The sequence below is a fragment of the Bombina bombina genome, chromosome 6 (genome assembly GCF_027579735.1).
Source record: "Bombina bombina isolate aBomBom1 chromosome 6, aBomBom1.pri, whole genome shotgun sequence".
NCBI lineage: Eukaryota > Metazoa > Chordata > Amphibia > Anura > Bombinatoridae > Bombina > Bombina bombina.
The window spans coordinates 42,668,880-42,683,418 of NC_069504.1; the positions used below are offsets into that span (position 1 = coordinate 42,668,880).

At 33.6% G+C, this 14,539-nt stretch overlaps 1 protein-coding gene across 1 annotated transcript in view; it reads right to left on the bottom strand.

The window, feature by feature from the left end:
* LOC128664316 (collagen alpha-1(VII) chain-like) overlaps positions 1 to 14,539 on the bottom strand; it is a 913,939-nt gene that overhangs the window by 878,555 nt on the left and 20,845 nt on the right. Inside the window, exon 2 of the mRNA XM_053719156.1 lies at positions 1,752 to 1,925. The gene's annotated coding sequence lies outside the window, so the exon portion shown is untranslated. The remainder of the gene's footprint in view (positions 1 to 1,751; positions 1,926 to 14,539) is intronic.

Sequence of the window (14,539 nt, forward strand, 5' to 3'; positions counted from 1 at the left end):
CAGCTACTTTTTCATTTTTAAATTTTGATACTAAATATTAAAAAAAAAACTAAATGTAAAAGAATGCAATATTTGATCTCTGTTGTATACTTTTGTGTGTTATCTCATGTTGAAATATAAATAGATCAAATGAATACCTGTGCATCACCATAATAGCAAGATGCTTATATAGACATAGATAATGCTCATATAGACATAGATCAGATAAATAACTGCAGTATCACCAATATACCAGTTAGATGCTCATATAGACAGAGTTCAGATAAATAACTGCAGTATCAACAATATGCCAGTTAGATGCTCATATAGACATAGATCAGATAAATAACTGCAGTATCATCAATATACCAGTTAGATGCTCCTATAGACATAGATCAGATAAATAACTGTACATCACCATTATACCAACTAGATGGTCATATAGACATAGATCAGATAATTACATGTGTATCACCATCATACCAACTAGATGGTCATATAGACAATAAATTATATAAATACCTGTGTATCACCATTATACCAGTTAGATGATCATATAGATCAGATAAATACATGTGCATCACCATTATACCAGCTAGATGCTCATATAGACATAGATCAGATAAATACCTGTGTATCAACATTATACCAGCTAGATGCTCATATAGATATAGATCAGATAAATACCTGTGTATCACCATTATACTAGTTAGAGATGATCATATAGATATAGATCATATAAATACCTGTGCATCACCATTATACCAGCTAGATGCTCATATAGACATAGATCAGAAAAATACCTGTGCATCAACATTATACCAGCTAGATGCTCATATAGATATATATCAGATAAATACCTGTGTATCAATATTATACCAGCTAGATGTTCATATAGATATAGATCAGATAAATACTGTGCATCATTATTATACCAGCTAGATTCTAATATAGACATAGATCAGATAAATATATATGCATCACCATAATACTAGCTAAATGCTCATATAGACATAGATCAGATAAATATATATGCATCACCATAATACTAGCTAAATGCTCATATAGACATAGATCAGATAAACACCTGTGTCTCAGCGTTATATTAGCTAGATGCTCGTATAGACATAGATCAGATAAATACCTCTGCATCACCATTATACCAGCAATATGGTCATATAGACATTGATCAGACAAATACCTGTGTATCACCATTATACCAGCTAGATGGTCATATAGACATAGATCAGATAAATACCTGTGTATCACCATTATACCAGTTAGATGCTCATATATACATAGATCAGATAAATACCTGTCAGCTAGATTACAAGTATTGCGTTATGACTCAAAAAGCATCATTATGGCCCATAACAATGCTTTTCCATTAACACCGCTATTACAAGTCTTGTCAGAATAGGTGTACCGCAGACCTTTTTGGTCGTCACTCAACGTCAGTACCGCACTTTAATAAAAGTCCTTTTCAATGGGAGTCCCATAGCGCTGCTGCGATGAGGCCAAAAAGTTAGAGGTACAGCCTAAAATGACAAGATCCGTACCGCCATCTAAAGTCAATAGTTGCTGACCATAAAATCAGCCAATAGGATTAAGCTCGCATTCTATTGGCTGATTGGATCAGCCAATAGGATGAAAGCTCAATCCTATTGGCTGATTGCAACAGCCAATAGGATTTTTTCCCCTTTAAATCCGATTGGCTGATAGAATTCTATCAGCCAATCGGAATGTAAGGGACTCCATCTTGGATGGCGTACCTTAAAGGAAAACTTCATTCTACGTTGACCATTGGAAGAAGAGGATGCTCCGCGCCGGATGTCTTGAAGATGGACCCGCTCCGCGTCGGATGGATGAAGATAGAAGATGCCGTCTGGATGAAGACTTCTGCCCGCTTGGAGGAAGACTTCTGCCGGCTTCGATGAGGAATTATCCTAGTTAGATGTCCATATAGACATAGATCAGATAAATACATGTACATCAGCGTTATACAAGGTTTATGCTAATATAGACATAAATCAGATAAATTCCGTTGCATCACCATTATACCAGCTAGATGCTCATATAGACATAGATCAGATAAATACCTGTGTATTACCGTTATACTAGTTATATGCTCATATAGACATAAATAAGATAAATTCCTGTGTATCACCAATATACTAGCTAGATGCTCATAAAGACATAGATCAGATAATTATCTGTGTATCACCATTATCCTAGTTAGGTGTCCGTATAGATATAGATCAGATAAATACCTGTGTATTACCATTATATCAGCTAGATTCTCATATAGCTATAGATCAGATAAATACCTGTGCATAAGCATTATACCAGCTAGATGCTCATATAGACATAGATCAGATAAATACCTGTGTATCACCATTATATTAGCTAGATGCTCACATAGACATAAATCAGATAAATACCTGTGCATCACCATTATACCAGCTAGATGCTCATATAGACATATATCAGATAAATACCTGTACATCACCATTATACCAGCTAGATGCTCATATAGACATATATCAGATAAATACCTGTACATCACCATTATACCAGCTAGATGCTCATATAGATATAGATCAGATAAATACATGTGTATCAACATTATACCAGCTAGATGCTCATATAGACATAGATCAGATAAATATCTGTGTATAACCATTATACTAGTTAGATGCAAATATATACATAGATCAGATAAATACCTGTGTATCACCATTATACAAGCTAGATGCTCATATAGATATAGATCAGATAAACACCTGTGTATCACCATTATACCAGTTAGATGCTCATATAGACATAGATCAGATAAATACCTGTGTATCACCATTATACCAGTAAGATGCTCATATAGACATAGATCAGATAAATACCTGTGTATCCCCATTATACCAGCAAGATGCTCATATAGACATAGATCAGATAAATACCTGTGTATCACCATTATACCAGCTAAATGTTCATATAGACATAGATCAGATAAATACCTGTGTATCACCATTATACCAGCTAGAAGCTCATATAGACATAGATCAGATAAATACCTGTGCATCACCATTATACCAGTTAGATGCTCATATAGACATAGATTCGATAATACCTGTGTATCACCATTATACCAGCTAGATGGTCATATAGACATAGACTCGATAATACCTGTACATCACCATTATACCAGCTAGATGCTCCTATAGACAATAAATTATATAAATACCTGTGTATCACCATTATACCAGTTTGATGCTCATAAAGACATAGATCCAATAAATACCTGTGTATCACCATTATACCAGTTAGATGCTCATATAGACATAGATCCAATAAATACATCTGTATCAACATTATACTAGCTAGATGTTCATATAGACATAGATCAGATAAATACCTGTGCATCACCATTATACCAGCTAGATGCTCATATAGACAATAAATTATATAAATTCCTGTGTATCTCCATTATACCAGTTAGATGCTCATATAGACATAGATCCAAAAATACCTGTGTATCAGCATTATACTAGTTAGATGCTCATATAGAAATAGATCAGATAAATACCTCTGCATCGCCATTATACTAGCTATATGCACATATAGACATAGATCAGATAAATACCTGTGTATCACCATTATACCAGCTAGATGCTATTATAGACATAGATCAGATACATACCTCTGTATCAACATTATACCAGCTAGATGTTCATATAGACATAGATCACATAAATATCTCTGCATAAACGTCATACCAGCTAGATGCTCATTTAGACATAAATCAGATAAATACCTGTGTGTCACCATTATACCAGCTAGACGGTCATATAGACATAGATTTGATAATACCTGTGCATCACCATTATACTAGTTAGATGCTCATATAGACATAAATCAGATAAATACTTGTGTATCACCATTATACCAGCTATATGATCATATAGACAAAAAATTATATAAATAACTGTGTATCACCATTATACTAGTTAGATGCTCATATAGACATAGATCAGATAACTACCTCTGCCTCACTATTATACCAGCTAGATGCTCATATAGACATAGATCAGATAAATACCTGTGCATCACCATTATACCAGCTAGATGTTCATATAAACATAGATAAGATAAATACCTGTGTATCACCATTATACCAGTTAGATACTCATATAGACATAGATCAGATAAATACCTGTGTATCACCATTATACCAGCTAGATGTTCATATAGACATAGATCAGATAAGTTAATGTGCATCACTGTTATACCAGCTAGATGCTCATATAGACATAGATCAGATAAAAACCTGTGCATCACCATTATACCAGCAAGATGCTCATATAGACATAGATCAGATAAATACCTGTGTATCTCCATTATACCAGCTAGATGCTCATATACACATAGATAAGATAAATACCTGTGCATCACCATTATACCAGTTAGATACTCATATAGACATAGATCAGATAAATACCTGTGTATCACCATTATACCAGTTAGATGCCATTATAGACATAGATCAGATACATACCTCTGTATCAACATTATACCAGATAGAAGTTCATATAGACATAGATCAGATAAATACCTGTGCATCACCATTATACCAGCTGGATGCTCATATAGACATAGATCAGATAAATACCATTGTATCACCATTATACTAGTTACATGCTCATATAGACATAGATCAGATAAATACATCTGTATCACCATTATATTAGCTAGATGCTCATATAGACTTAGATCAGATAAGTACCTGTGTATCACCATTATATTGGCTAGATGCTCATATAGACATAGATCAGATAAATACCTGTGTATCACCATTATATTAGTTAGATGTTCATATAGACATAAATCAGATAAATACCTGTGTATCACCATTATACCAGCTAGATGCTCATATAGACATAGATTCGATAATACCTGTGTATCACCATTATACCAGCTAGATGGTCATATAGACATAGACTCGATAATACCTGTACATCACCATTATACCAGCTAGATGCTCCTATAGACAATAAATTATATAAATACCTGTGTATCACCATTATACCAGTTAGATGCTCATATAGACATAGATCCAATAAATACATCTGTATCAACATTATACTAGCTAGATGTTCATATAGACATAGATCAGATAAATACCTGTGCATCACCATTATACCAGCTAGATGCTCATATAGACAATAAATTATATAAATTCCTGTGTATCTCCATTATACCAGTTAGATGCTCATATAGACATAGAATCAAAAATACCTGTGTATCAGCATTATACTAGTTAGATGCTCATATAGAAATAGATCAGATAAATACCTCTGCATCGCCATTATACTAGCTATATGCACATATAGACATAGATCAGATAAATACCTGTGTATCACCATTATACCAGCTAGATGCCATTATAGACATAGATCAGATACATACCTCTGTATCAACATTATACCAGCTAGATGTTCATATAGACATAGATCACATAAATATCTCTGCATAAACGTCATACCAGCTAGATGCTCATTTAGACATAAATCAGATAAATACCTGTGCGTCACCATTATACCAGCTAGACGGTCATATAGACATAGATTTGATAATACCTGTGCATCACCATTATACTAGTTAGATGCTCATATAGACATAAATCAGATAAATACTTGTGTATCACCATTATACCAGCTATATGATCATATAGACAAAAAATTATATAAATAACTGTGTATCACCATTATACTAGTTAGATGCTCATATAGACATAGATCAGATAACTACCTCTGCCTCACTATTATACCAGCTAGATGCTCATATAGACATAGATCAGATAAATACCTGTGCATCACCATTATACCAGCTAGATGTTCATATAAACATAGATAAGATAAATACCTGTGTATCACCATTATACCAGTTAGATACTCATATAGACATAGATCAGATAAATACCTGTGTATCACCATTATATTAGTTAGATGTTCATATAGACATAGATCAGATAAATACCTGTGTATCACCATTATACCAGCTAGATGTTCATATAGACATAGATCAGATAAGTTAATGTGCATCACTGTTATACCAGCTAGATGCTCATATAGACATAGATCAGATAAAAACCTGTGCATCACCATTATACCAGCAAGATGCTCATATAGACATAGATCAGATAAATACCTGTGTATCTCCATTATACCAGCTAGATGCTCATATACACATAGATAAGATAAATACCTGTGCATCACCATTATACCAGTTAGATACTCATATAGACATAGATCAGATAAATACCTGTGTATCACCATTATACCAGTTAGATGCCATTATAGACATAGATCAGATACATACCTCTGTATCAACATTATACCAGATAGAAGTTCATATAGACATAGATCAGATAAATACCTGTGCATCACCATTATACCAGCTGGATGCTCATATAGACATAGATCAGATAAATACCATTGTATCACCATTATACTAGTTACATGCTCATATAGACATAGATCAGATAAATACATCTGTATCACCATTATATTAGCTAGATGCTCATATAGACTTAGATCAGATAAATACCTGTGTATCACCATTATATTGGCTAGATGCTCATATAGACATAGATCAGATAAATACCTGTGTATCACCATTATATTAGTTAGATGTTCATATAGACATAAATCAGATAAATACCTGTGTATAACCATTATACTAGTTAGATGCTCATATAGACATAGATCAGATATATACCTGTGTATCACCATTATACTAGTTAGATGCAAATATAGACATAGATCAGATAAATATCTGTGTATAACCATTATACTAGTTAGATGCAAATATAGACATAGATCAGATATATACCTGTGTATCACCATTATACTAGTTAGATGCAAATATAGACATAGATCAGATAAATACCTGTGTATCACCATTATACAAGCTAGATGCTCATATAGACATAGATCAGATAAACACCTGTGTATCACCATTATACCAGTTAGATGCACATATAGACATAGATCAGATAAATACCTGTGTATCACCATTATACCAGCTAGATGCCATTATAGACATAGATCAGATACATACCTCTGTATCAACATTATACCAGCTAGATGTTCATATAGACATAGATCACATAAATATCTCTGCATAAACGTCATACCAGCTAGATGCTCATTTAGACATAAATCAGATAAATACCTGTGCGTCACCATTATACCAGCTAGACGGTCATATAGACATAGATTTGATAATACCTGTGCATCACCATTATACTAGTTAGATGCTCATATAGACATAAATCAGATAAATACTTGTGTATCACCATTATACCAGCTATATGATCATATAGACAAAAAATTATATAAATAACTGTGTATCACCATTATACTAGTTAGATGCTCATATAGACATAGATCAGATAACTACCTCTGCCTCACTATTATACCAGCTAGATGCTCATATAGACATAGATCAGATAAATACCTGTGCATCACCATTATACCAGCTAGATGTTCATATAAACATAGATAAGATAAATACCTGTGTATCACCATTATACCAGTTAGATACTCATATAGACATAGATCAGATAAATACCTGTGTATCACCATTATATTAGTTAGATGTTCATATAGACATAGATCAGATAAATACCTGTGTATCACCATTATACCAGCTAGATGTTCATATAGACATAGATCAGATAAGTTAATGTGCATCACTGTTATACCAGCTAGATGCTCATATAGACATAGATCAGATAAAAACCTGTGCATCACCATTATACCAGCAAGATGCTCATATAGACATAGATCAGATAAATACCTGTGTATCTCCATTATACCAGCTAGATGCTCATATACACATAGATAAGATAAATACCTGTGCATCACCATTATACCAGTTAGATACTCATATAGACATAGATCAGATAAATACCTGTGTATCACCATTATACCAGTTAGATGCCATTATAGACATAGATCAGATACATACCTCTGTATCAACATTATACCAGATAGAAGTTCATATAGACATAGATCAGATAAATACCTGTGCATCACCATTATACCAGCTGGATGCTCATATAGACATAGATCAGATAAATACCATTGTATCACCATTATACTAGTTACATGCTCATATAGACATAGATCAGATAAATACATCTGTATCACCATTATATTAGCTAGATGCTCATATAGACTTAGATCAGATAAATACCTGTGTATCACCATTATATTGGCTAGATGCTCATATAGACATAGATCAGATAAATACCTGTGTATCACCATTATATTAGTTAGATGTTCATATAGACATAAATCAGATAAATACCTGTGTATAACCATTATACTAGTTAGATGCTCATATAGACATAGATCAGATATATACCTGTGTATCACCATTATACTAGTTAGATGCAAATATAGACATAGATCAGATAAATATCTGTGTATAACCATTATACTAGTTAGATGCAAATATAGACATAGATCAGATATATACCTGTGTATCACCATTATACTAGTTAGATGCAAATATAGACATAGATCAGATAAATACCTGTGTATCACCATTATACAAGCTAGATGCTCATATAGACATAGATCAGATAAACACCTGTGTATCACCATTATACCAGTTAGATGCTCATATAGACATAGATCAGATAAATACCTGTGTATCACCATTATACCAGTTAGATGCTCATATAGACATAGATCAGATAAATACCTGTGTATCACCATTATACCAGCTAGATGTTCATATAGACATAGATCAGATAAATGCCTCTGCATCACCATTATACCAGCTAGATGCTCATATAGACATAGATAAGATAAATACCTTTGTATCACAATTATACCAGTTAGATGCTCATATAGACATAGATCAGATGAGTACCTTTGTATCACAATTATACTAGTTACGTGCTTATATAGACATAGATCAGATAAATACATGTGCATCACCAATATACCAGCTAGATACTCATATAGACATAGATTAGATAAATACCTGTGTATCACCATTATACTAGTTAGATGCTCATATAGACATAAATCAGATAAATACTTGTGTATCATTATTATACCAGCTATATGCTCATATAGACAAAAAATTATATGAATACCTGTGTATCACCATTATACTAGTTAGATGCTTATATAGACATAGATCAGATAACTACCTCTGCATCACTATTATACCAGCTAGATGCTCATATAGAAATAGATCAGATACATTCCTGTGCATCACCATTATACCAGTAAGATGCTCATATAGAAATAGATCAGATAAATACCTGTGTATCACCATTATACCAGCTAGATGCTCATATAGACATAGATCAGATAAATACCTTTGTATCAACATTATACCAGCTAGAAGTTCATATAGACATAGATCAGATAAATACCTGTGCATAACCATTATACCAGCTAGATGCTCATATAGACATAGATCAGATAAATACCTGTGCATCACCATTATACCAGCTAGATGCACATATAGACAAAGATTCGATAATACCTGTGTATCACCATTCTAAAAGCTAGATACTCATATAGACATAAATCAGATAAATACCTGTGCATCACCATTATACCAGCTAGATGCTCATATAGACATATATCAGATAAATACCTGTATATCACCATTATACCAGCTAGATACTCATATAGATATAGATCAGATAAATACATGTGTATCAACATTATACCAGCTAGATGCTCATATAGACATAGATCAGATAAATACCTGTGCATCACCATTATACCAGCTAGATGTTCATATAGACATAGATCAGATAAATCCCTCTGTATCACAATTATATTAGCTAGATACTCATATATACATAGATCAGATAAATACCTGTGTATCACCATTATATTAGCTAGATGCTCATACAGACATAAATCAGATAAATACCTGTGTATCACCATTATACCAGATAGATGCTTATATAGACATAGATCAGATAAATACCTGTGTATCACCATTATACCATCTAGATGCTCATAATAGACATAGATTAGATAAATACCTGTGTATCAACATTATACCAGATAGATGCTTATATAGACATAGATCAGATAAATATCTGTGTATAACCATTATACCAGTTAGATGTTCATATAGACATAGATCAGATAAATACCTGTGTATCACAATTATACCAGTTAGATGCTCATATAGACATAAATCAGATAAATACCTGTTTATCACCATTATACAAGCTAGATGCTCATATAGACATAGATCAGATAAACTCCTGTGTCTCACAATTATACCAGTTAGATGCTCATATAGACATAGATCAGATAAATACCTGTGTATCCCCATTATACCAGCTAGATGCTCATATAGACATAGATCAGATAAATACCTGTGTATCCCCATTATACCAGCTAGATGTTCATATAGACATAGATCAGATAAATACCTGTGTATCCCCATTATATCAGCTAGATTCTCATATAGACATAGATCAGATGAATACCTTTGTATCACCATTATACCAGCTAGATACTCATATAGACATAGATCAGATAAATACCTTTGTATCACCAATATACCAGTTATATGCTCATATAAATATCGATCAGATAAATACCTGTGTATCAGAATTATACCAGCTAGATACTCATATAGACATAGATTAGATAAATACCTGTGTATCACCATTGTATTAGCTAGATGCTCATATGGACATAAATCAGATAAATACTTGTGTATCACCATTATACCAGATAGATGGTCATATAGACATAGATCCGATAATACCTGTGCATCACCATTATACTAGTTAGATGCTCATATAGACATAAATCAGATAAATGTGAAATAAATGTGATAACAAAAATCATAAAAGGAAAATCAAATAAAGTTCTGAATCAAGGATATGTCTGTGTCCTCTGGATGAGTTTTTCAGCTTGTTAGCATTCCTCAGTGAGATCCCATAAAAAAGGAAACAGAAAATTGCAACATAGTGTGAATCTGTAATGGCACTTTGAGGAAGTAGTTGTTTTTGTAACAAATGACTACTCACATTTGTTAGAGCTTTCCACTAAGCTCAAGGATATGCGCACTCCCACTTTATACTGATGGGAAAACAGTACACTAGGCAAAACTTGGATACAAATTTATTTTAAAATATATAAAAGCGTCACATAAGCCTTGATAACACCACAATGTAAGGGTACAAAAGCAGATATGCTGTAACAAATGCTTCAAATCGCCAAACTTGCAAAGAGGTAAATGGATCAGCAGGAGTGTGACCGCTGAAACCAAAACCTTTTTAGTAGCAAGACAATAGCACTAAGCCCCCAGGTGTCCTGGCTAGTGTAGAGACGCAATAAAACTCAATATAGAACAGTTCAGTTCCGACGTACGTTTCGCTGGTATGCTTTGTCAAGGACAGATAAATACTTGTGCATCACCATTATACCAGCTAGATGCTCATATAGACATAGATTCGATAATACCTGTGCATCACCATTATACTAGTTAGATGCTCATATAGACATAAATCAGATAAATTCTTGTGTATCACCATTATACCAGCTATATGCTCATATAGACAAAAAAATATATAAATACCTGTGTATCACCATTATACTAGTTAGATGCTTATATAGACATAGATCAGATAACTACCTCTGCATCATTATTATACCAGCTAGATGCTCATATAGAAATAGATCAGATAAATTCCTGTGCATCACCATTATACCAGTAAGATGCTCATATAGACATAGATCAGATAAATATCTGTGTATCACCATTATACCAGCTAGATGCTCATATAGACATAGATCAGATAAATACCTTTGTATCACCATTATACCAGTTACATGCTCATATAGACATAGATCAGATAAATACCTGTGCATCACCATTATACCAACTAGATGCTCATATAGACATTGATCAGATAAATACCTGTGTATCACCATTATACCAGTTAGATGCTCATATAGACATATATCAGATAAATACCTGTACATCACCATTATACCAGCTAGATGCTCATATATACATAGATCAGATAAATACCTGTGCATCACCATTATACCAGCTAGATACACATATAGATATAGATCAGATAAACACCTGTGTATCACCATTATACCAGCTAGATGCACATATAGACATAAATCAGATAAATACCTGTGTATCACCATTATATTAGCTAGATGCTCATATAGAAATAAATCAGATAAATACCTGTGTATCACCATTATACCAACTAGATGCACATATAGACATAAATCAGATTAATACCTGTGTATCACCATTATACCAACTAGATGCACATATAGACATAAATCAGATTAATACCTGTGTATCGCCATTATACCAACTAGATGCTCATATAGACATAAATCAGATAAATACCTGTGTATCGCCATTATACCAACTAGATGCACATATAGACATAAATCAGATCAATACCTGTGTATCGCCATTATACCAACTAGATGCTCATATAGACATAAATCAGATTAATACCTGTGTATCGCCATTATACCAACTAGATACTCATATAGACATAGATCACATAAATACATGTGTATCACCATTATACAAGCTAGATACACATATAGATATAGATCAGATAAATACCTGTGCATCACCATTATACCAGCTAGATGCTCATATAGACATAGATCAGATAAATACCTGTGCATCACCATTATACCAGCTAGATGCTCATATAGATATAGATCAGATAAATACCTTTGTATCACCATTATACCAGCTAGATGCTCATATAGACATAGATCAGATAATTACCTGTGTATCACCATTATACTAGTTAGATGCTCATATAGACATAGATCAGAAAAATACCTGTGTATCACCATTATACTACTTAGATGCTCATATAGACATAAATCAGAAAAATACCTGTGTATCACCGTTATACTAGTTAGATGCTCATAGAGACATAGATTAGATAAATACCTTTGTATCACCATTATACCAGCTAGATGCTCATATAGACATAGATCAGATAAATTCCTGTGTATCACCATTATACCAGCTAGATGCTCATGTAGAAGTAGATCAGATAAATACCTGTGCATCACCATTATACCAGCTAGATGCTCATATAGACGTAGATCAGATAAATACCTCTGTATCACCATTATACCAGCTAGATGCTCATATAGAAGTAGATCAGATAAATACCTGTGTATCACCATTATACAAGCTAGATGCTCATATAGACATAAATCAGAAAAATACCTGTGTATCGCCGTTATACTAGTTAGATGCTCATATAGACATAGATTAGATAAATACCTTTGTATCACCATTATACCAGCTAGATGCTCATATAGACATAGATCAGATAAATTCCTGTGTATCACCATTATACCAGCTAGATGCTCAAGTAGAAGTAGATCAGATAAATACCTGTGCATCACCATTATACCAGCTAGATGCTCATATAGACGTAGATCAGATAAATACCTCTGTATCACCATTATACCAGCTAGATGCTCATATAGAAGTAGATCAGATAAATACCTGTGTATCACCATTATACAAGCTAGATGCTCATATAGACATAGATCAGATAAATACCTGTGCATCACCATTATACCAGCTAGATGCATATTTAGATATAGATTAGATAAATACATCTGCATCAACATTATACCAGCTCAGGGACGTATCACATCTGCCCTATCCTCTCTCTAAAAGCCGGCACACAGTACAGCGAGCGATAAAGTTCAGGCTTTTACAGAGAAGACAAGGCACATGCACTGATTAAGGTCACTCTTTACAGGCAGTGCTCCATTAAACCGTTGCTTCATTTAGAGCGCCGGCATTTTTGCAGTGGAAGCGTTCTTGGTGAGAAACTTGCCCGGGGATAGGCTTACAAGGTGAGGCTGGAGAAGACCTTCTGCCGATATGCTGCCTCCCCTTGTCAACTGTGGTGGATCTGCGAGCGCAGTGCTTATTGCGGGTCTTAGTTACGAACAGACTGGATGCTAATGTATGTTAGCTACTAATAGCTAGCTTTCGCTGCATTCATGTGATGTCTAATCATAAACTCTCAGCACTAATGTATGTTAGCTACTAATAGCTAGCTTTCTCTGCATTCATTTGATGTCTAATAAACTCTCAGTGCTCATGTATGTTAGCTACTAATAGCTAGCTTTCTCTGCATTCATGTGATGTCTAATCATAAACTCTCAGCACTAATGTATGTTAGCTACTAATAGCTTTCTCTGCATTCATGTGATGTCTAATCATAAACTCTCAGTGCTAATGTATGTTAGCTACTAATAGCTAGCTTTCTCTGCATTCATGTGATGTCTAATTATAAACTCTCAGTGCTAATGTATGTTAGCTACTAATAGCTAGCTTTATCTGCATTCATGTGATGTCTAATCATAAACTCTCAGTGCTAATGTATGTTAGCTACTAATAGCTAGCTTTCTCTGCATTCATGTGATGTCTAATCATAAACTCTCAGTGCTAATGTATGTTAGCTACTAATAGCTAGCTT